Below are 16,537 nucleotides of genomic sequence, written 5' to 3'. Positions count from 1 at the left end.
CTGTCTTCAGGAAGCAGAAGAAAATCTTCAGACTCACAAATTAAAATGTGTATAATGTAAAAGGGAGATAGATAGTCTTGGCGTTGCAAACAATTCATACTTTCTGTCAAAAGTTGGTCGCTGTTTCTGCTCGTTTTCGAACCAAGGACCTTTTGCGTGTTAGGCGAACGTGATAACCACTACACTACAGAAACTTCACGTTGGGTTGAGTGGTCTTTTTCCAAGACAGGTTCATCCAATAATATGCACTGCAAGCAGAGTGTCAGTCTGTGTAGATTCCACAAACAACAGGACAGAGCTAATTCATCATGGTAGTCTGACTTGAGGTCCTTAGTATGATTGCCTCCAAATAGCTTGAAATTACAGCCTTTGTAGCATGGAAATCCACTAACCTGAGAGCCATTTCAGCACATATAGTAAAAATTACTCAAGATGTTTCCACCCAGTTTCGAACTGGGGACCTTTCGCGTGTGAGGCGAACGTGATAACCACTACACTATGGAAACCTGTCTTGAGGTAGCATAAGGAAGTCTTGCGAATCACGAATTTTAAAAAACGTATAATGTAAACGAGAGCTAAATACTCTTAGCGTCGCAAACAATCTATACTTTCTGTCAAAAGCTGACCGCTGTTTCTGCTCGGTTTCGAACCGAGGACCTTTCGCGTGTTAGGCGAACGTGATAACCACTACACTACAGAAACCTCATGGTGAGCTTAATTGCTTTTTTCCAAGACAGGTTCATCCCATAATCTGCCCTGCAATCAGAGTGTTGGTCTGTGTAAATTCCACAAGCAACAGGAAAGTGCTCATTGGGCTTGGTAGTCTGTCTTGAGATCCTTAGCACGATTGCCTTCAACTAGCTTGAAATTGGAGCCTTTGTAGTGTGGAAATGCGCTTGCCGGAGATCCATTTCAGCATGTTTAGTTAAAAAACACTCGATTTGTTTCTGCCCAGTTTCGAACTGGGGACCTTTCGCGTGTAAAGCGAACGTGATAACCACTACACTACAGAAACCTCACAGTGAGTTTAGTGGCCTTTTTCCAAGACAGGTTCATCCCATAATCTGCACCGCAAGCAGAGTGTCAGTCTGTGTAGATTCCACAAACAACAGAACAGAGATAATTCACCATTGGAGTCTGGCTTGAGATCCTTAGTATGATTGCCTTCAAATAGCTTTTAGCCTTTGTAGCTGGATATCCACTTACCTTAGAGCCATTTCAGCACATATAGTAAAAATTGCTCAAGTTGTTTCCACCCAGTTTCGAACTGGGGACCTTTCGCGTGTGAGGCGAACGTGATAACCACTACACTATGGAAACCTGTCTTCAGGAAGCAGAAGAAAATCTTCAGACTCACAAATTAAAATGTGTATAATGTAAAATGGAGATAGATAGTCTTGGCGTTGCAAACAATTCATACTTTCTGTCAGAAGTTGGTCACTGTTTCTGCTCGGTTTCGAACCGAGGACCTTTCGCGTGTGAGGCGAACGTGATAACCACTACACTATGGAAACCTGTCTGGAGGTAGCATAAGGAAGTCTTGCGAATCACGAATTTTAAAAAACGTATAATGTAAAAGAGAGCTAAATACTCTTAGCGTCGCAAACAATCTATACTTTCTGTCAAAAGCTGACCGCTGTTTCTGCTCGGTTTCGAACCGAGGACCTTTCGCGTGTTAGGCGAACGTGATAACCACTTCACTACAGAAACCTCATGGTGAGCTTAATTGCCTTTTTCCAAGACAGGTTCATCCCATAATCTTCCCTGCAATCAGAGTGTTGGTCTGTGTAAATTCCACAAGCAACAGGAAAGTGCTCATTGGGCTTGGTAGTCTGTCTTGAGATCCTTAGCACGATTGCCTTCAACTAGCTTGAAATTGGAGCCTTTGTAGTGTGGAAATGCGCTTGCCGGAGATCCATTTCAGCATGTTTAGTTAAAAAACACTCAATTTGTTTCTGCCCAGTTTCGAACTGGGGACCTTTCGCGTGTAAAGCGAACGTGATAACCACTACACTACAGAAACCTCACAGTGAGTTTAGTGGCCTTTTTCCAAGACAGGTTCATCCCATAATCTGCACCGCAAGCAGAGTGTCAGTCTGTGTAGATTCCACAAACAACAGAACAGAGATAATTCACCATTGGAGTCTGGCTTGAGATCCTTAGTATGATTGCCTTCAAATAGCTTTTAGCCTTTGTAGCTGGATATCCACTTACCTTAGAGCCATGTCAGCACATATAGTAAAAATTGCTCAAGTTGTTTCCACCCAGTTTCGAACTGGGGACCTTTCGCGTGTGAGGCGAACGTGATAACCACTACACTATGGAAACCTGTCTTCAGGAAGCAGAAGAAAATCTTCAGACTCACAAATTAAAATGTGTATAATGTAAAAGGGAGATAGATAGTCTTGGCGTTGCAAACAATTCATACTTTCTGTCAAAAGTTGGTCGCTGTTTCTGCTCGTTTTCGAACCAAGGACCTTTTGCGTGTTAGGCGAACGTGATAACCACTACACTACAGAAACTTCACGTTGGGTTGAGTGGTCTTTTTCCAAGACAGGTTCATCCAATAATATGCACTGCAAGCAGAGTGTCAGTCTGTGTAGATTCCACAAACAACAGGACAGAGCTAATTCATCATGGTAGTCTGACTTGAGGTCCTTAGTATGATTGCCTCCAAATAGCTTGAAATTACAGCCTTTGTAGCATGGAAATCCACTAACCTGAGAGCCATTTCAGCACATATAGTAAAAATTACTCAAGATGTTTCCACCCAGTTTCGAACTGGGGACCTTTCGCGTGTGAGGCGAACGTGATAACCACTACACTATGGAAACCTGTCTTGAGGTAGCATAAGGAAGTCTTGCGAATCACGAATTTTAAAAAACGTATAATGTAAACGAGAGCTAAATACTCTTAGCGTCGCAAACAATCTATACTTTCTGTCAAAAGCTGACCGCTGTTTCTGCTCGGTTTCGAACCGAGGACCTTTCGCGTGTTAGGCGAACGTGATAACCACTACACTACAGAAACCTCATGGTGAGCTTAATTGCTTTTTTCCAAGACAGGTTCATCCCATAATCTGCCCTGCAATCAGAGTGTTGGTCTGTGTAAATTCCACAAGCAACAGGAAAGTGCTCATTGGGCTTGGTAGTCTGTCTTGAGATCCTTAGCACGATTGCCTTCAACTAGCTTGAAATTGGAGCCTTTGTAGTGTGGAAATGCGCTTGCCGGAGATCCATTTCAGCATGTTTAGTTAAAAAACACTCAATTTGTTTCTGCCCAGTTTCGAACTGGGGACCTTTCGCGTGTAAAGCGAACGTGATAACCACTACACTAGAGAAACCTCACAGTGAGTTTAGTGGCCTTTTTCCAAGACAGGTTCATCCCATAATCTGCACCGCAAGCAGAGTGTCAGTCTGTGTAGATTCCACAAACAACAGAACAGAGATAATTCACCATTGGAGTCTGGCCCGAGATCCTTAGTATGATTGCCTTCAAATAGCTTTTAGCCTTTGTAGCTGGATATCCACTTACCTTAGAGCCATTTCCGCACATATAGTAAAAATTGCTCAAGTTGTTTCCACCCAGTTTCGAACTGGGGACCTTTCGCGTGTGAGGCGAACGTGATAACCACTACACTATGGAAACCTGTCTTCAGGAAGCAGAAGAAAATCTTCAGACTCACAAATTAAAACGTGTATAATGTAAAAGGGAGATAGATACTCTTGGCGTTGCAAACAATTCATACTTTTTGTCAAAAGTTGGGCGCTGTTTCTGCTCGGTTTCGAACCTAGGACCTTACGCGTGTTAGGCGAACGTGATAACCACTACACTACAGAAACTTCACTTTGGGTTGAGTGGTCTTTTTCCAAGACAGGTTCATCCAATAATATGCACTGCAAGCAGAGTGTTGGTCTGTGTAAATTCCACAAGCAACAGGAAAGTGCTCATTGGGCTTGGTAGTCTGTCTTAAGATCCTTAGCACGATTGCCTTCAACTAGCTTGAAATTGGAGCCTTTGTAGTGTGGAAATGCGCTTGCCGGAGATCCATTTCAGCATGTTTAGTTAAAAAACACTAGATTTGTTTCTGCCCAGTTTCGAACTGGGGACCTTTCGCGTGTAAAGCGAACGTGATAACCACTACACTACAGAAACCTCACAGTGAGTTGAGTGGCCTTTTTCCAAGACAGGTTCATCCCATAATCTGCACCGCAAGCAGAGTGTCAGTCTGTGTAGATTCCACAAACAACAGAACTGAGATAATTCACCATTGGAGTCTGGCTTGAGATCCTTAGTATGATTGCCTTCAAATAGCTTTTAGCCTTTGTAGCTGGATATCCACTTACCTTAGAGCCATTTCAGCACATATAGTAAAAATTGCTCAAGTTGTTTCCACCCAGATTCGAACTGGGGACCTTTCGCGTGTGAGGCGAACGTGATAACCACTACACTATGGAAACCTGTCTTCAGAAAGCAGAAGAAAATCTTCAGACTCACAAATTAAAACGTGTATAATGTAAAAGGGAGATAGATACTCTTGGCGTTGCAAACAATTCATACTTTCTGTCAAAAGTTGGCCGCTGTTTCTGCTTGGTTTCGAACCGAGGACCTTTCGCGTGTTAGGCGAACGTGATAACCACTACACTACAGAAACGTCATGGCGAGATTAATTGCCTTTTTCCAAGACAGGTTCATCCCATAATCTGCCCTGCAATCAGAGTGTTGGTCTGTGTAAATTCCACAAGCAACAGGAAAGTGCTCATTGGGCTTGGTAGTCTGTCTTGAGATCCTTAGCACGATTGCCTTCAACTAGCTTGAAATTGGAGCCTTTGTAGTGTGGAAATGCGCTTGCCGGAGATCAATTTCAGCATGTTTAGTTAAAAAACACTCAATTTGTTTCTGCCCAGTTTCGAACTGGGGACCTTTCGCGTGTAAAGCGAACGTGATAACTACTACACTACAGAAACCTCACAGTGAGTTTAGTGGCCTTTTTCCAAGACAGGTTCATCCCATAATCTGCACCTCAAGCAGAGTGTCAGTCTGTGTAGATTCCACAAACAACAGAACAGAGATAATTCACCATTGGAGTCTGGCTTGAGATCCTTAGTATGATTGCCTTCAAATAGCTTTTAGCCTTTGTAGCATGGAAATCCACTAACCTGAGAGCCATTTCAGCACATATAGTAAAAATTACTCAAGATGTTTCCACCCAGTTTCGAACTGGGGACATTTCGCGTGTGAGGCGAACGTGATAACCACTACACTATGGAAACCTGTCTTGAGGTAGCATAAGGAAGTCTTGCGAATCACGAATTTTAAAAAACTTATAATGTAAAAGAGAGCTAAATACTCTTAGCGTCGCAAACAATCTATACTTTCTGTCAAAACCTGACTGCTGTTTCTGCTCGGTTTCAAACCGAGGACCTTTCGCGTGTTAGGCGAACGTGATAACCACTACACTACAGAAACCTCATGGTGAGCTTAATTGCCTTTTTCCAAGACAGGTTCATCCCATAATCTGCCCTGCAATCAGAGTGTTGGTCTGTGTAAATTCCACAAGCAACAGGAAAGTGCTCATTGGGCTTGGTAGTCTGTCTTGAGATCCTTAGCACGATTGCCTTCAACTAGCTTGAAATTGGAGCCTTTGTAGTGTGGAAATGCGCTTGCCGGAGATCCATTTCAGCATGTTTAGTTAAAAAACACTCGATTTGTTTCTGCCCAGTTTCGAACTGGGGACCTTTCGCGTGTAAAGCGAACGTGATAACCACTACACTACAGAAACCTCACAGTGAGTTTAGTGGCCTTTTTCCAAGACAGGTTCATCCCATAATCTGCACCGCAAGCAGAGTGTCAGTCTGTGTAGATTCCACAAACAACAGAACAGAGATAATTCACCATTGGAGTCTGGCTTGAGATCCTTAGTATGATTGCCTTCAAATAGCTTTTAGCCTTTGTAGCTGGATATCCACTTACCTTAGAGCCATTTCAGCACATATAGTAAAAATTGCTCAAGTTGTTTCCACCCAGTTTCGAACTGGGGACCTTTCGCGTGTGAGGCGAACGTGATAACCACTACACTATGGAAACCTGTCTTCAGGAAGCAGAAGAAAATCTTCAGACTCACAAATTAAAATGTGTATAATGTAAAAGGGAGATAGATAGTCTTGGCGTTGCAAACAATTCATACTTTCTGTCAAAAGTTGATCGCTGTTTCTGCTCGGTTTCGAACCGAGGACCTTTCGCGTGTGAGGCGAACGTGATAACCACTACACTATGGAAACCTGTCTGGAGGTAGCATAAGGAAGTCTTGCGAATCACGAATTTTAAAAAACGTATAATGTAAAAGAGAGCTAAATACTCTTAGCGTCGCAAACAATCTATACTTTCTGTCAAAAGCTGACCGCTGTTTCTGCTCGGTTTCGAACCGAGGACCTTTCGCGTGTTAGGCGAACGTGATAACCACTTCACTACAGAAACCTCATGGTGAGCTTAATTGCCTTTTTCCAAGACAGGTTCATCCCATAATCTTCCCTGCAATCAGAGTGTTGGTCTGTGTAAATTCCACAAGCAACAGGAAAGTGCTCATTGGGCTTGGTAGTCTGTCTTGAGATCCTTAGCACGATTGCCTTCAACTAGCTTGAAATTGGAGCCTTTGTAGTGTGGAAATGCGCTTGCCGGAGATCCATTTCAGCATGTTTAGTTAAAAAACACTCAATTTGTTTCTGCCCAGTTTCGAACTGGGGACCTTTCGCGTGTAAAGCGAACGTGATAACCACTACACTACAGAAACCTCACAGTGAGTTTAGTGGCCTTTTTCCAAGACAGGTTCATCCCATAATCTGCACCGCAAGCAGAGTGTCAGTCTGTGTAGATTCCACAAACAACAGAACAGAGATAATTCACCATTGGAGTCTGGCTTGAGATCCTTAGTATGATTGCCTTCAAATAGCTTTTAGCCTTTTTAGCTGGATATCCACTTACCTTAGAGCCATGTCAGCACATATAGTAAAAATTGCTCAAGTTGTTTCCACCCAGTTTCGAACTGGGGACCTTTCGCGTGTGAGGCGAACGTGATAACCACTACACTATGGAAACCTGTCTTCAGGAAGCAGAAGAAAATCTTCAGACTCACAAATTAAAATGTGTATAATGTAAAAGGGAGATAGATAGTCTTGGCGTTGCAAACAATTCATACTTTCTGTCAAAAGTTGGTCGCTGTTTCTGCTCGTTTTCGAACCGAGGACCTTTTGCGTGTTAGGCGAACGTGATAACCACTACACTACAGAAACTTCACGTTGGGTTGAGTGGTCTTTTTCCAAGACAGGTTCATCCAATAATATGCACTGCAAGCAGAGTGTCAGTCTGTGTAGATTCCACAAACAACAGAACAGAGATAATTCACCATTGGAGTCTGGCTTGAGATCCTTAGTATGATTGCCTTCAAATAGCTTTTAGCCTTTGTAGCATGGAAATCCACTAACCTGAGAGCCATTTCAGCACATATAGTAAAAATTACTCAAGATGTTTCCACCCAGTTTCGAACTGAGGACCTTTCGCGTGTGAGGCGAACGTGATAACCACTACACTATGGAAACCTGTCTTGAAGTAGCATAAGGAAGTCTTGCGAATCACGAATTTTAAAAAACGTATAATGTAAAAGAGAGCTAAATACTCTTAGCGTCGCAAACAATCTATACTTTCTGTCAAAAGCTGACCGCTGTTTCTGCTCGGTTTCGAACCGAGGACCTTTCGCGTGTTAGGCGAACGTGATAACCACTACACTACAGAAACCTCATGGTGAGCTTAATTGCCTTTTTCCAAGACAGGTTCATCTCATAATCTGCCCTGCAATCAGAGTGTTGGTCTGTGTAAATTCCACAAGCAACAGGAAAGTGCTCATTGGGCTTGGTAGTCTGTCTTGAGATCCTTAGCACGATTGCCTTCAACTAGCTTGAAATTGGAGCCTTTGTAGTGTGGAAATGCGCTTGCCGGAGATCCATTTCAGCATGTTTAGTTAAAAAACACTCAATTTGTTTCTGCCCAGTTTCGAACTGGGGACCTTTCGCGTGTAAAGCGAACGTGATAACCACTACACTAAAGAAACCTCACAGTGAGTTTAGTGGCCTTTTTCCAAGACAGGTTCATCCCATAATCTGCACCGCAAGCAGAGTGTCAGTCTGTGTAGATTCCACAAACAACAGAACAGAGATAATTCACCATTGGAGTCTGGCTTGAGATCCTTAGTATGATTGCCTTCAAATAGCTTTTAGCCTTTGTAGCTGGATATCCACTTACCTTAGAGCCATTTCAGCACATATAGTAAAAATTGCTCAAGTTGTTTCCACCCAGTTTCGAACTGGGGACCTTTCGCGTGTGAGGCGAACGTGATAACCACTACACTATGGAAACCTGTCTTCAGGAAGCAGAAGAAAATCTTCAGACTCACAAATTAAAATGTGTATAATGTAAAAGGGAGATAGATACTCTTGGCGTTGCAAACAATTCATACTTTCTGTCAAAAGTTGGTTGCTGTTTCTGCTCGGTTTCGAACCGAGGACCTTTCGCGTGTTAGGCGAACGTGATAACCACTACACTACAGAAACTTCACTGTGGGTTGAGTGGTCTTTTTCCAAGACAGGTTCATCCAATAATATGCACTGCAAGCAGAGTGTCAGTCTGTGTAGATTCCACAAACAACAGGACAGAGCTAATTCATCATGGTAGTCTGACTTGAGGTCCTTAGTATGATTGCCTCCAAATAGCTTGAAATTACAGCCTTTGTAGCATGGAAATCCACTAACCTGAGAGCCATTTCAGCACATATAGTAAAAATTACTCAAGATGTTTCCACCCAGTTTCGAACTGGGGACCTTTCGCGTGTGAGGCGAACGTGATAACCACTACACTATGGAAACCTGTCTTGAGGTAGCATAAGGAAGTCTTGCGAATCACGAATTTTAAAAAACGTATAATGTAAAAGAGAGCTAAATACTCTTAGCGTCGCAAACAATCTATACTTTCTGTCAAAAGCTGACCGCTGTTTCTGCTCGGTTTCGAACCGAGGACCTTTCGCGTGTTAGGCGAACGTGATAACCACTACACTACAGAAACCTCATGGTGAGCTTAATTGCCTTTTTCCAAGACAGGTTCATCCCATAATCTGCCCTGCAATCAGAGTGTTGGTCTGTGTAAATTCCACAAGCAACAGGAAAGTGCTCATTGGGCTTGGTAGTCTGTCTTGAGATCCTTAGCACGATTGCCTTCAACTAGCTTGAAATTGGAGCCTTTGTAGTGTGGAAATGCGCTTGCCGGAGATCCATTTCAGCATGTTTAGTTAAAAAACACTCAATTTGTTTCTGCCCAGTTTCGAACTGGGGACCTTTCGCGTGTAAAGCGAACGTGATAACCACTACACTACAGAAACCTCACAATGAGTTTAGTGGCCTTTTTCCAAGACAGTTTCATCCCATAATCTGCACCGCAAGCAGAGTGTCAGTCTGTGTAGATTCCACAAACAACAGAACAGAGATAATTCACCATTGGAGTCTGGCTTGAGATCCTTAGTATGATTGCCTTCAAATAGCTTTTAGCCTTTGTAGCTGGATATCCACTTACCTTAGAGCCATTTCAGCACATATAGTAAAAATTGCTCAAGTTGTTTCCACCCAGTTTCGAACTGGGGACCTTTCGCGTGTGAGGCGAACGTGATAACCACTACACTATGGAAACCTGTCTTCAGGAAGCAGAAGAAAATCTTCAGACTCACAAATTAAAATGTGTATAATATAAAAGGGAGGTAGATACTCTTGGCGTTGCAAACAATTCATACTTTCTGTCAAAAGTTGGTCGCTGTTTCTGCTCGGTTTCGAACCGAGGACCTTTCGCGTGTTAGGCGAACGTGATAACCACTACACTACAGAAACTTCACTTTGAGTTGAGTGGTCTTTTTCCAAGACAGGTTCATCCAATAATATGCACTGCAAGCAGAGTGTCAGTCTGTGTAGATTCCACAAACAACAGGACAGAGCTAATTCATCATGGTAGTCTGACTTGAGGTCCTTAGTATGATTGCCTCCAAATAGCTTGAAATTATAGCCTTTGTAGCATGGAAATCCACTAACCTGAGAGCCATTTCAGCACATATAGTAAAAATTACTCAAGATGTTTCCACCCAGTTTCGAACTGGGGACCTTTCGCGTGTGAGGCGAACGTGATAACCACTACACTATGGAAACCTGTCTGGAGGTAGCATAAGGAAGTCTTGCGAATCACGAATTTTAAAAAAACGTATAATGTAAAAGAGAGCTAAATACTCTTAGCGTCGCAAACAATCTATACTTTCTGTCAAAAGCTGACCGCTGTTTCTGCTCGGTTTCGAACCGAGGACCTTTCGCGTGTTAGGCGAACGTGATAACCACTACACTACAGAAAGCTCATGGTGAGCTTAATTGCCTTTTTCCAAGACAGGTTCATCCCATAATCTGCCCTGCAATCAGAGTGTTGGTCTGTGTAAATTCCACAAGCAACAGGAAAGTGCTCATTGGGCTTGGTAGTCTGTCTTGAGATCCTTAGCACGATTGCCTTCAACTAGCTTGAAATTGGAGCCTTTGTAGTGTGGAAATGCGCTTGCCGGAGATCCATTTCAGCATGTTTAGTTAAAAAACACTCAATTTGTTTCTGCCCAGTTTCGAACTGGGGACCTTTCGCGTGTAAAGCGAACGTGATAACCACTACACTACAGAAACCTCACAGTGAGTTTAGTGGCCTTTTTCCAAGACAGGTTCATCCCATAATCTGCACCGCAAGCAGAGTGTCAGTCTGTGTAGATTCCACAAACAACAGAACAGAGATAATTCACCATTGGAGTCTGGCTTGAGATCCTTAGTATGATTGCCTTCAAATAGCTTTTAGCCTTTGTAGCTGGATATCCACTTACCTTAGAGCCATTTCAGCACATATAGTAAAAATTGCTCAAGTTGTTTCCACCCAGTTTCGAACTGGGGACCTTTCGCGTGTGAGGCGAACGTGATAACCACTACACTATGGAAACCTGTCTTCAGGAAGCAGAAGAAAATCTTCAGACTCACAAACTAAAATGTGTATAATGTAAAAGGGAGATAGATACTCTTGGCGTTGCAAACAATTCATATTTTCTGTCAAAAGTTGGTCGCTGTTTCTGCTCGGTTTCGAACCGAGGACCTTTCGCGTGTTAGGCGAACGTGATAACCACTACACTACAGAAACTTCACTTTGGGTTGAGTGGTCTTTTTCCAAGACAGGTTCATCCAATAATATGCACTGCAAGTAGAGTGTCAGTCTGTGTAGATTCCACAAACAACAGGACAGAGCTAATTCATCATGGTAGTCTGACTTGAGGTCCTTAGTATGATTGCCTCCAAATAGCTTGAAATTATAGCCTTTGTAGCATGGAAATCCACTAACCTGAGAGCCATTTCAGCACATATAGTAAAAATTACTCAAGATGTTTCCACCCAGTTTCGAACTGGGGACCTTTCGCGTGTGAGGCGAACGTGATAACCACTACACTATGGAAACCTGTCTTGAGGTAGCATAAGGAAGTCTTGCGAATCACGAATTTTAAAAAACGTATAATGTAAAAGAGAGCTAAATACTCTTAGCGTCGCAAACAATCTATACTTTCTGTCAAAAGCTGACCGCCGCTGTTTCTGCTCGGTTTCGAACCGAGGACCTTTAGCGTGTTAGGCGAACGTGATAACCACTACACTACAGAAACCTCATGGTGAGCTTAATTGCCTTTTTCCAAGACAGGTTCATCCCATAATCTGCCCTGCAATCAGAGTGTTGGTCTGTGTAAATTCCACAAGCAACAGGAAAGTGCTCATTGGGCTTGGTAGTCTGTCTTGAGATCCTTAGCACGATTGCCTTCAACTAGCTTGAAATTGGAGCCTTTGTAGTGTGGAAATGCGCTTGCCGGAGATCCATTTCAGCATGTTTAGTTAAAAAACACTCAATTTGTTTCTGCCCAGTTTCGAACTGGGGACCTTTCGCGTGTAAAGCGAACGTGATAACCACTACACTACAGAAACCTCACAGTGAGTTTAGTGGCCTTTTTCCAAGACAGGTTCATCCCATAATCTGCACCGCAAGCAGAGTGTCAGTCTGTGTAGATTCCACAAACAACAGAACAGAGATAATTCACCATTGGAGTCTGGCTTGAGATCCTTAGTATGATTGCCTTCAAATAGCTTTTAGCCTTTGTAGCTGGATATCCACTTACCTTAGAGCCATTTCAGCACATATGGTAAAAATTGCTCAAGTTGTTTCCACCCAGTTTCGAACTGGGGACCTTTCGCGTGTGAGGCGAACGTGATAACCACTACACTATGGAAACCTGTCTTCAGGAAGCAGAAGAAAATGTTCAGACTCACAAATTAAAATGTGTATAATGTAAAAGGGAGATAGATACTCTTGGCGTTGCAAACAATTCATACTTTCTGTCAAAAGTTGGTCGCTGTTTCTGCTCGGTTTCGAACCGAGGACCTTTCGCGTGTTAGGCGAACGTGATAACCACTACACTACAGAAACTTCACTTTGGGTTGAGTGGTCTTTTTCCAACACAGGTTCATCCAATAATATGCACTGCAAGCAGAGTGTCAGTCTGTGTAGATTCCACAAACAACAGGACAGAGCTAATTCATCATGGTAGTCTGACTTGAGGTCCTTAGTATGATTGCCTCCAAATAGCTTGAAATTATAGCCTTTGTAGCATGGAAATCCACTAACCTGAGAGCCATTTCAGCACATATAGTAAAAATTACTCAAGATGTTTCCACCCAGTTTCGAACTGGGGACCTTTCGCGTGTGAGGCGAACGTGATAACCACTACACTATGGAAACCTGTCTGGAGGTAGCATAAGGAAGTCTTGCGAATCACGAATTTTAAATACGTATAATGTAAAAGAGAGCTAAATACTCTTAGCGTCGCAAACAATCTATACTTTCTGTCAAAAGCTGACCGCTGTTTCTGCTCGGTTTCGAACAGAGGACCTTTCGCGTGTTAGGCGAACGTGATAACCACTACACTACAGAAACCTCATGGTGAGCTTAATTGCCTTTTTCCAAGACAGGTTCATCCCATAATCTGCCCTGCAATCAGAGTGTTGGTCTGTGTAAATTCCACAAGCAACAGGAAAGTGCTCATTGGGCTTGGTAGTCTGTCTTGAGATCCTTAGCACGATTGCCTTCAACTAGCTTGAAATTGGAGCCTTTGTAGTGTGGAAATGCGCTTGCCGGAGATCCATTTCAGCATGTTTAGTTAAAAAACACTCAATTTGTTTCTGCCCAGTTTCGAACTGGGGACCTTTCGCGTGTAAAGCGAACGTGATAACCACTACACTACAGAAACCTCAAAGTGAGTTTAGTGGCCTTTTTCCAAGACAGGTTCATCCCATAATCTGCACCGCAAGCAGAGTGTCAGTCTGTGTAGATTCCACAAACAACAGAACAGAGATAATTCACCATTGGAGTCTGGCCCGAGATCCTTAGTATGATTGCCTTCAAATAGCTTTTAGCCTTTGTAGCTGGATATCCACTTACCTTAGAGCCATTTCAGCACATATAGTAAAAATTGCTCAAGTTGTTTCCACCCAGTTTCGAACTGGGGACCTTTCGCGTGTGAGGCGAACGTGATAACCACTACACTATGGAAACCTGTCTTCAGGAAGCAGAAGAAAATCTTCAGACTCACAAATTAAAACGTGTATAATGTAAAAGGGAGATAGATACTCTTGGCGTTGCAAACAATTCATACTTTTTGTCAAAAGTTGGGCGCTGTTTCTGCTCGGTTTCGAACCTAGGACCTTACGCGTGTTAGGCGAACGTGATAACCACTACACTACAGAAACGTCATGGCGAGATTAATTGCCTTTTTCCAAGACAGGTTCATCCCATAATCTGCCCTGCAATCAGAGTGTTGGTCTGTGTAAATTCCACAAGCAACAGGAAAGTGCTCATTGGGCTTGGTAGTCTGTCTTGAGATCCTTAGCACGATTGCCTTCAACTAGCTTGAAATTGGAGCCTTTGTAGTGTGGAAATGCGCTTGCCGGAGATCAATTTCAGCATGTTTAGTTAAAAAACACTCAATTTGTTTCTGCCCAGTTTCGAACTGGGGACCTTTCGCGTGTAAAGCGAACGTGATAACTACTACACTACAGAAACCTCACAGTGAGTTTAGTGGCCTTTTTCCAAGACAGGTTCATCCCATAATCTGCACCTCAAGCAGAGTGTCAGTCTGTGTAGATTCCACAAACAACAGAACAGAGATAATTCACCATTGGAGTCTGGCTTGAGATCCTTAGTATGATTGCCTTCAAATAGCTTTTAGCCTTTGTAGCATGGAAATCCACTAACCTGAGAGCCATTTCAGCACATATAGTAAAAATTACTCAAGATGTTTCCACCCAGTTTCGAACTGGGGACATTTCGCGTGTGAGGCGAACGTGATAACCACTACACTATGGAAACCTGTCTTGAGGTAGCATAAGGAAGTCTTGCGAATCACGAATTTTAAAAAACTTATAATGTAAAAGAGAGCTAAATACTCTTAGCGTCGCAAACAATCTATACTTTCTGTCAAAACCTGACTGCTGTTTCTGCTCGGTTTCGAACCGAGGACCTTTCGCGTGTTAGGCGAACGTGATAACCACTACACTACAGAAACCTCATGGTGAGCTTAATTGCCTTTTTCCAAGACAGGTTCATCCCATAATCTGCCCTGCAATCAGAGTGTTGGTCTGTGTAAATTCCACAAGCAACAGGAAAGTGCTCATTGGGCTTGGTAGTCTGTCTTGAGATCCTTAGCACGATTGCCTTCAACTAGCTTGAAATTGGAGCCTTTGTAGTGTGGAAATGCGCTTGCCGGAGATCCATTTCAGCATGTTTAGTTAAAAAACACTCGATTTGTTTCTGCCCAGTTTCGAACTGGGGACCTTTCGCGTGTAAAGCGAACGTGATAACCACTACACTACAGAAACCTCACAGTGAGTTTAGTGGCCTTTTTCCAAGACAGGTTCATCCCATAATCTGCACCGCAAGCAGAGTGTCAGTCTGTGTAGATTCCACAAACAACAGAACAGAGATAATTCACCATTGGAGTCTGGCTTGAGATCCTTAGTATGATTGCCTTCAAATAGCTTTTAGCCTTTGTAGCTGGATATCCACTTACCTTAGAGCCATTTCAGCACATATAGTAAAAATTGCTCAAGTTGTTTCCACCCAGTTTCGAACTGGGGACCTTTCGCGTGTGAGGCGAACGTGATAACCACTACACTATGGAAACCTGTCTTCAGGAAGCAGAAGAAAATCTTCAGACTCACAAATTAAAATGTGTATAATGTAAAAGGGAGATAGATAGTCTTGGCGTTGCAAACAATTCATACTTTCTGTCAAAAGTTGATCGCTGTTTCTGCTCGGTTTCGAACCGAGGACCTTTCGCGTGTGAGGCGAACGTGATAACCACTACACTATGGAAACCTGTCTGGAGGTAGCATAAGGAAGTCTTGCGAATCACGAATTTTAAAAAACGTATAATGTAAAAGAGAGCTAAATACTCTTAGCGTCGCAAACAATCTATACTTTCTGTCAAAAGCTGACCGCTGTTTCTGCTCGGTTTCGAACCGAGGACCTTTCGCGTGTTAGGCGAACGTGATAACCACTTCACTACAGAAACCTCATGGTGAGCTTAATTGCCTTTTTCCAAGACAGGTTCATCCCATAATCTTCCCTGCAATCAGAGTGTTGGTCTGTGTAAATTCCACAAGCAACAGGAAAGTGCTCATTGGGCTTGGTAGTCTGTCTTGAGATCCTTAGCACGATTGCCTTCAACTAGCTTGAAATTGGAGCCTTTGTAGTGTGGAAATGCGCTTGCCGGAGATCCATTTCAGCATGTTTAGTTAAAAAACACTCAATTTGTTTCTGCCCAGTTTCGAACTGGGGACCTTTCGCGTGTAAAGCGAACGTGATAACCACTACACTACAGAAACCTCACAGTGAGTTTAGTGGCCTTTTTCCAAGACAGGTTCATCCCATAATCTGCACCGCAAGCAGAGTGTCAGTCTGTGTAGATTCCACAAACAACAGAACAGAGATAATTCACCATTGGAGTCTGGCTTGAGATCCTTAGTATGATTGCCTTCAAATAGCTTTTAGCCTTTTTAGCTGGATATCCACTTACCTTAGAGCCATGTCAGCACATATAGTAAAAATTGCTCAAGTTGTTTCCACCCAGTTTCGAACTGGGGACCTTTCGCGTGTGAGGCGAACGTGATAACCACTACACTATGGAAACCTGTCTTCAGGAAGCAGAAGAAAATCTTCAGACTCACAAATTAAAATGTGTATAATGTAAAAGGGAGATAGATAGTCTTGGCGTTGCAAACAATTCATACTTTCTGTCAAAAGTTGGTCGCTGTTTCTGCTCGTTTTCGAACCGAGGACCTTTTGCGTGTTAGGCGAACGTGATAACCACTACACTACAGAAACTTCACGTTGGGTTGAG

At 42.9% G+C, this 16,537-nt stretch overlaps 43 non-coding genes across 43 annotated transcripts; all 43 read right to left on the bottom strand.

The window, feature by feature from the left end:
* Nucleotides 1–433: 433 nt before the first annotated feature.
* Nucleotides 434–506, bottom strand: trnav-cac (transfer RNA valine (anticodon CAC)). The gene has a single exon. It is a non-coding gene; the product is annotated as a tRNA-Val (tRNA).
* A 123-nt stretch (nucleotides 507–629) lies between these two features.
* On the bottom strand, nucleotides 630–702 carry trnav-aac (transfer RNA valine (anticodon AAC)). Its single transcript has one exon. It is a non-coding gene; the product is annotated as a tRNA-Val (tRNA).
* A 240-nt stretch (nucleotides 703–942) lies between these two features.
* On the bottom strand, nucleotides 943–1,015 carry trnav-uac (transfer RNA valine (anticodon UAC)). The gene has a single exon. It is a non-coding gene; the product is annotated as a tRNA-Val (tRNA).
* A 232-nt stretch (nucleotides 1,016–1,247) lies between these two features.
* trnav-cac (transfer RNA valine (anticodon CAC)) lies at nucleotides 1,248–1,320 on the bottom strand. Its single transcript has one exon. It is a non-coding gene; the product is annotated as a tRNA-Val (tRNA).
* A 630-nt stretch (nucleotides 1,321–1,950) lies between these two features.
* trnav-uac (transfer RNA valine (anticodon UAC)) lies at nucleotides 1,951–2,023 on the bottom strand. The gene has a single exon. It is a non-coding gene; the product is annotated as a tRNA-Val (tRNA).
* A 232-nt stretch (nucleotides 2,024–2,255) lies between these two features.
* trnav-cac (transfer RNA valine (anticodon CAC)) lies at nucleotides 2,256–2,328 on the bottom strand. The gene has a single exon. It is a non-coding gene; the product is annotated as a tRNA-Val (tRNA).
* Nucleotides 2,329–2,761: 433 nt separating this feature from the next.
* Nucleotides 2,762–2,834, bottom strand: trnav-cac (transfer RNA valine (anticodon CAC)). Its single transcript has one exon. It is a non-coding gene; the product is annotated as a tRNA-Val (tRNA).
* A 123-nt stretch (nucleotides 2,835–2,957) lies between these two features.
* Nucleotides 2,958–3,030, bottom strand: trnav-aac (transfer RNA valine (anticodon AAC)). The gene has a single exon. It is a non-coding gene; the product is annotated as a tRNA-Val (tRNA).
* Nucleotides 3,031–3,270: 240 nt separating this feature from the next.
* trnav-uac (transfer RNA valine (anticodon UAC)) lies at nucleotides 3,271–3,343 on the bottom strand. The gene has a single exon. It is a non-coding gene; the product is annotated as a tRNA-Val (tRNA).
* A 232-nt stretch (nucleotides 3,344–3,575) lies between these two features.
* On the bottom strand, nucleotides 3,576–3,648 carry trnav-cac (transfer RNA valine (anticodon CAC)). Its single transcript has one exon. It is a non-coding gene; the product is annotated as a tRNA-Val (tRNA).
* Nucleotides 3,649–4,082: 434 nt separating this feature from the next.
* Nucleotides 4,083–4,155, bottom strand: trnav-uac (transfer RNA valine (anticodon UAC)). The gene has a single exon. It is a non-coding gene; the product is annotated as a tRNA-Val (tRNA).
* Nucleotides 4,156–4,387: 232 nt separating this feature from the next.
* Nucleotides 4,388–4,460, bottom strand: trnav-cac (transfer RNA valine (anticodon CAC)). The gene has a single exon. It is a non-coding gene; the product is annotated as a tRNA-Val (tRNA).
* Nucleotides 4,461–4,894: 434 nt separating this feature from the next.
* trnav-uac (transfer RNA valine (anticodon UAC)) lies at nucleotides 4,895–4,967 on the bottom strand. Its single transcript has one exon. It is a non-coding gene; the product is annotated as a tRNA-Val (tRNA).
* A 742-nt stretch (nucleotides 4,968–5,709) lies between these two features.
* Nucleotides 5,710–5,782, bottom strand: trnav-uac (transfer RNA valine (anticodon UAC)). Its single transcript has one exon. It is a non-coding gene; the product is annotated as a tRNA-Val (tRNA).
* A 232-nt stretch (nucleotides 5,783–6,014) lies between these two features.
* Nucleotides 6,015–6,087, bottom strand: trnav-cac (transfer RNA valine (anticodon CAC)). Its single transcript has one exon. It is a non-coding gene; the product is annotated as a tRNA-Val (tRNA).
* Nucleotides 6,088–6,717: 630 nt separating this feature from the next.
* On the bottom strand, nucleotides 6,718–6,790 carry trnav-uac (transfer RNA valine (anticodon UAC)). The gene has a single exon. It is a non-coding gene; the product is annotated as a tRNA-Val (tRNA).
* A 232-nt stretch (nucleotides 6,791–7,022) lies between these two features.
* trnav-cac (transfer RNA valine (anticodon CAC)) lies at nucleotides 7,023–7,095 on the bottom strand. Its single transcript has one exon. It is a non-coding gene; the product is annotated as a tRNA-Val (tRNA).
* Nucleotides 7,096–7,718: 623 nt separating this feature from the next.
* On the bottom strand, nucleotides 7,719–7,791 carry trnav-aac (transfer RNA valine (anticodon AAC)). The gene has a single exon. It is a non-coding gene; the product is annotated as a tRNA-Val (tRNA).
* Nucleotides 7,792–8,031: 240 nt separating this feature from the next.
* Nucleotides 8,032–8,104, bottom strand: trnav-uac (transfer RNA valine (anticodon UAC)). Its single transcript has one exon. It is a non-coding gene; the product is annotated as a tRNA-Val (tRNA).
* Nucleotides 8,105–8,336: 232 nt separating this feature from the next.
* trnav-cac (transfer RNA valine (anticodon CAC)) lies at nucleotides 8,337–8,409 on the bottom strand. Its single transcript has one exon. It is a non-coding gene; the product is annotated as a tRNA-Val (tRNA).
* Nucleotides 8,410–8,530: 121 nt separating this feature from the next.
* trnav-aac (transfer RNA valine (anticodon AAC)) lies at nucleotides 8,531–8,603 on the bottom strand. The gene has a single exon. It is a non-coding gene; the product is annotated as a tRNA-Val (tRNA).
* Nucleotides 8,604–8,842: 239 nt separating this feature from the next.
* Nucleotides 8,843–8,915, bottom strand: trnav-cac (transfer RNA valine (anticodon CAC)). Its single transcript has one exon. It is a non-coding gene; the product is annotated as a tRNA-Val (tRNA).
* A 123-nt stretch (nucleotides 8,916–9,038) lies between these two features.
* Nucleotides 9,039–9,111, bottom strand: trnav-aac (transfer RNA valine (anticodon AAC)). The gene has a single exon. It is a non-coding gene; the product is annotated as a tRNA-Val (tRNA).
* Nucleotides 9,112–9,351: 240 nt separating this feature from the next.
* Nucleotides 9,352–9,424, bottom strand: trnav-uac (transfer RNA valine (anticodon UAC)). Its single transcript has one exon. It is a non-coding gene; the product is annotated as a tRNA-Val (tRNA).
* A 232-nt stretch (nucleotides 9,425–9,656) lies between these two features.
* On the bottom strand, nucleotides 9,657–9,729 carry trnav-cac (transfer RNA valine (anticodon CAC)). Its single transcript has one exon. It is a non-coding gene; the product is annotated as a tRNA-Val (tRNA).
* Nucleotides 9,730–9,850: 121 nt separating this feature from the next.
* trnav-aac (transfer RNA valine (anticodon AAC)) lies at nucleotides 9,851–9,923 on the bottom strand. Its single transcript has one exon. It is a non-coding gene; the product is annotated as a tRNA-Val (tRNA).
* Nucleotides 9,924–10,162: 239 nt separating this feature from the next.
* trnav-cac (transfer RNA valine (anticodon CAC)) lies at nucleotides 10,163–10,235 on the bottom strand. Its single transcript has one exon. It is a non-coding gene; the product is annotated as a tRNA-Val (tRNA).
* A 437-nt stretch (nucleotides 10,236–10,672) lies between these two features.
* trnav-uac (transfer RNA valine (anticodon UAC)) lies at nucleotides 10,673–10,745 on the bottom strand. Its single transcript has one exon. It is a non-coding gene; the product is annotated as a tRNA-Val (tRNA).
* Nucleotides 10,746–10,977: 232 nt separating this feature from the next.
* On the bottom strand, nucleotides 10,978–11,050 carry trnav-cac (transfer RNA valine (anticodon CAC)). The gene has a single exon. It is a non-coding gene; the product is annotated as a tRNA-Val (tRNA).
* A 121-nt stretch (nucleotides 11,051–11,171) lies between these two features.
* Nucleotides 11,172–11,244, bottom strand: trnav-aac (transfer RNA valine (anticodon AAC)). The gene has a single exon. It is a non-coding gene; the product is annotated as a tRNA-Val (tRNA).
* A 239-nt stretch (nucleotides 11,245–11,483) lies between these two features.
* On the bottom strand, nucleotides 11,484–11,556 carry trnav-cac (transfer RNA valine (anticodon CAC)). The gene has a single exon. It is a non-coding gene; the product is annotated as a tRNA-Val (tRNA).
* Nucleotides 11,557–11,995: 439 nt separating this feature from the next.
* trnav-uac (transfer RNA valine (anticodon UAC)) lies at nucleotides 11,996–12,068 on the bottom strand. The gene has a single exon. It is a non-coding gene; the product is annotated as a tRNA-Val (tRNA).
* Nucleotides 12,069–12,300: 232 nt separating this feature from the next.
* trnav-cac (transfer RNA valine (anticodon CAC)) lies at nucleotides 12,301–12,373 on the bottom strand. The gene has a single exon. It is a non-coding gene; the product is annotated as a tRNA-Val (tRNA).
* A 121-nt stretch (nucleotides 12,374–12,494) lies between these two features.
* Nucleotides 12,495–12,567, bottom strand: trnav-aac (transfer RNA valine (anticodon AAC)). The gene has a single exon. It is a non-coding gene; the product is annotated as a tRNA-Val (tRNA).
* A 239-nt stretch (nucleotides 12,568–12,806) lies between these two features.
* Nucleotides 12,807–12,879, bottom strand: trnav-cac (transfer RNA valine (anticodon CAC)). Its single transcript has one exon. It is a non-coding gene; the product is annotated as a tRNA-Val (tRNA).
* A 435-nt stretch (nucleotides 12,880–13,314) lies between these two features.
* trnav-uac (transfer RNA valine (anticodon UAC)) lies at nucleotides 13,315–13,387 on the bottom strand. Its single transcript has one exon. It is a non-coding gene; the product is annotated as a tRNA-Val (tRNA).
* A 232-nt stretch (nucleotides 13,388–13,619) lies between these two features.
* Nucleotides 13,620–13,692, bottom strand: trnav-cac (transfer RNA valine (anticodon CAC)). The gene has a single exon. It is a non-coding gene; the product is annotated as a tRNA-Val (tRNA).
* A 434-nt stretch (nucleotides 13,693–14,126) lies between these two features.
* trnav-uac (transfer RNA valine (anticodon UAC)) lies at nucleotides 14,127–14,199 on the bottom strand. The gene has a single exon. It is a non-coding gene; the product is annotated as a tRNA-Val (tRNA).
* A 429-nt stretch (nucleotides 14,200–14,628) lies between these two features.
* Nucleotides 14,629–14,701, bottom strand: trnav-aac (transfer RNA valine (anticodon AAC)). Its single transcript has one exon. It is a non-coding gene; the product is annotated as a tRNA-Val (tRNA).
* Nucleotides 14,702–14,941: 240 nt separating this feature from the next.
* On the bottom strand, nucleotides 14,942–15,014 carry trnav-uac (transfer RNA valine (anticodon UAC)). Its single transcript has one exon. It is a non-coding gene; the product is annotated as a tRNA-Val (tRNA).
* A 232-nt stretch (nucleotides 15,015–15,246) lies between these two features.
* trnav-cac (transfer RNA valine (anticodon CAC)) lies at nucleotides 15,247–15,319 on the bottom strand. The gene has a single exon. It is a non-coding gene; the product is annotated as a tRNA-Val (tRNA).
* A 630-nt stretch (nucleotides 15,320–15,949) lies between these two features.
* On the bottom strand, nucleotides 15,950–16,022 carry trnav-uac (transfer RNA valine (anticodon UAC)). The gene has a single exon. It is a non-coding gene; the product is annotated as a tRNA-Val (tRNA).
* A 232-nt stretch (nucleotides 16,023–16,254) lies between these two features.
* Nucleotides 16,255–16,327, bottom strand: trnav-cac (transfer RNA valine (anticodon CAC)). The gene has a single exon. It is a non-coding gene; the product is annotated as a tRNA-Val (tRNA).
* Between the last annotated feature and the right edge of the window lie 210 nt (nucleotides 16,328–16,537).

This window comes from Pseudorasbora parva, chromosome 5, assembly GCF_024679245.1.
Source record: "Pseudorasbora parva isolate DD20220531a chromosome 5, ASM2467924v1, whole genome shotgun sequence".
NCBI lineage: Eukaryota > Metazoa > Chordata > Actinopteri > Cypriniformes > Gobionidae > Pseudorasbora > Pseudorasbora parva.
This window is presented reverse-complemented; position numbering and strand designations above follow the sequence as displayed.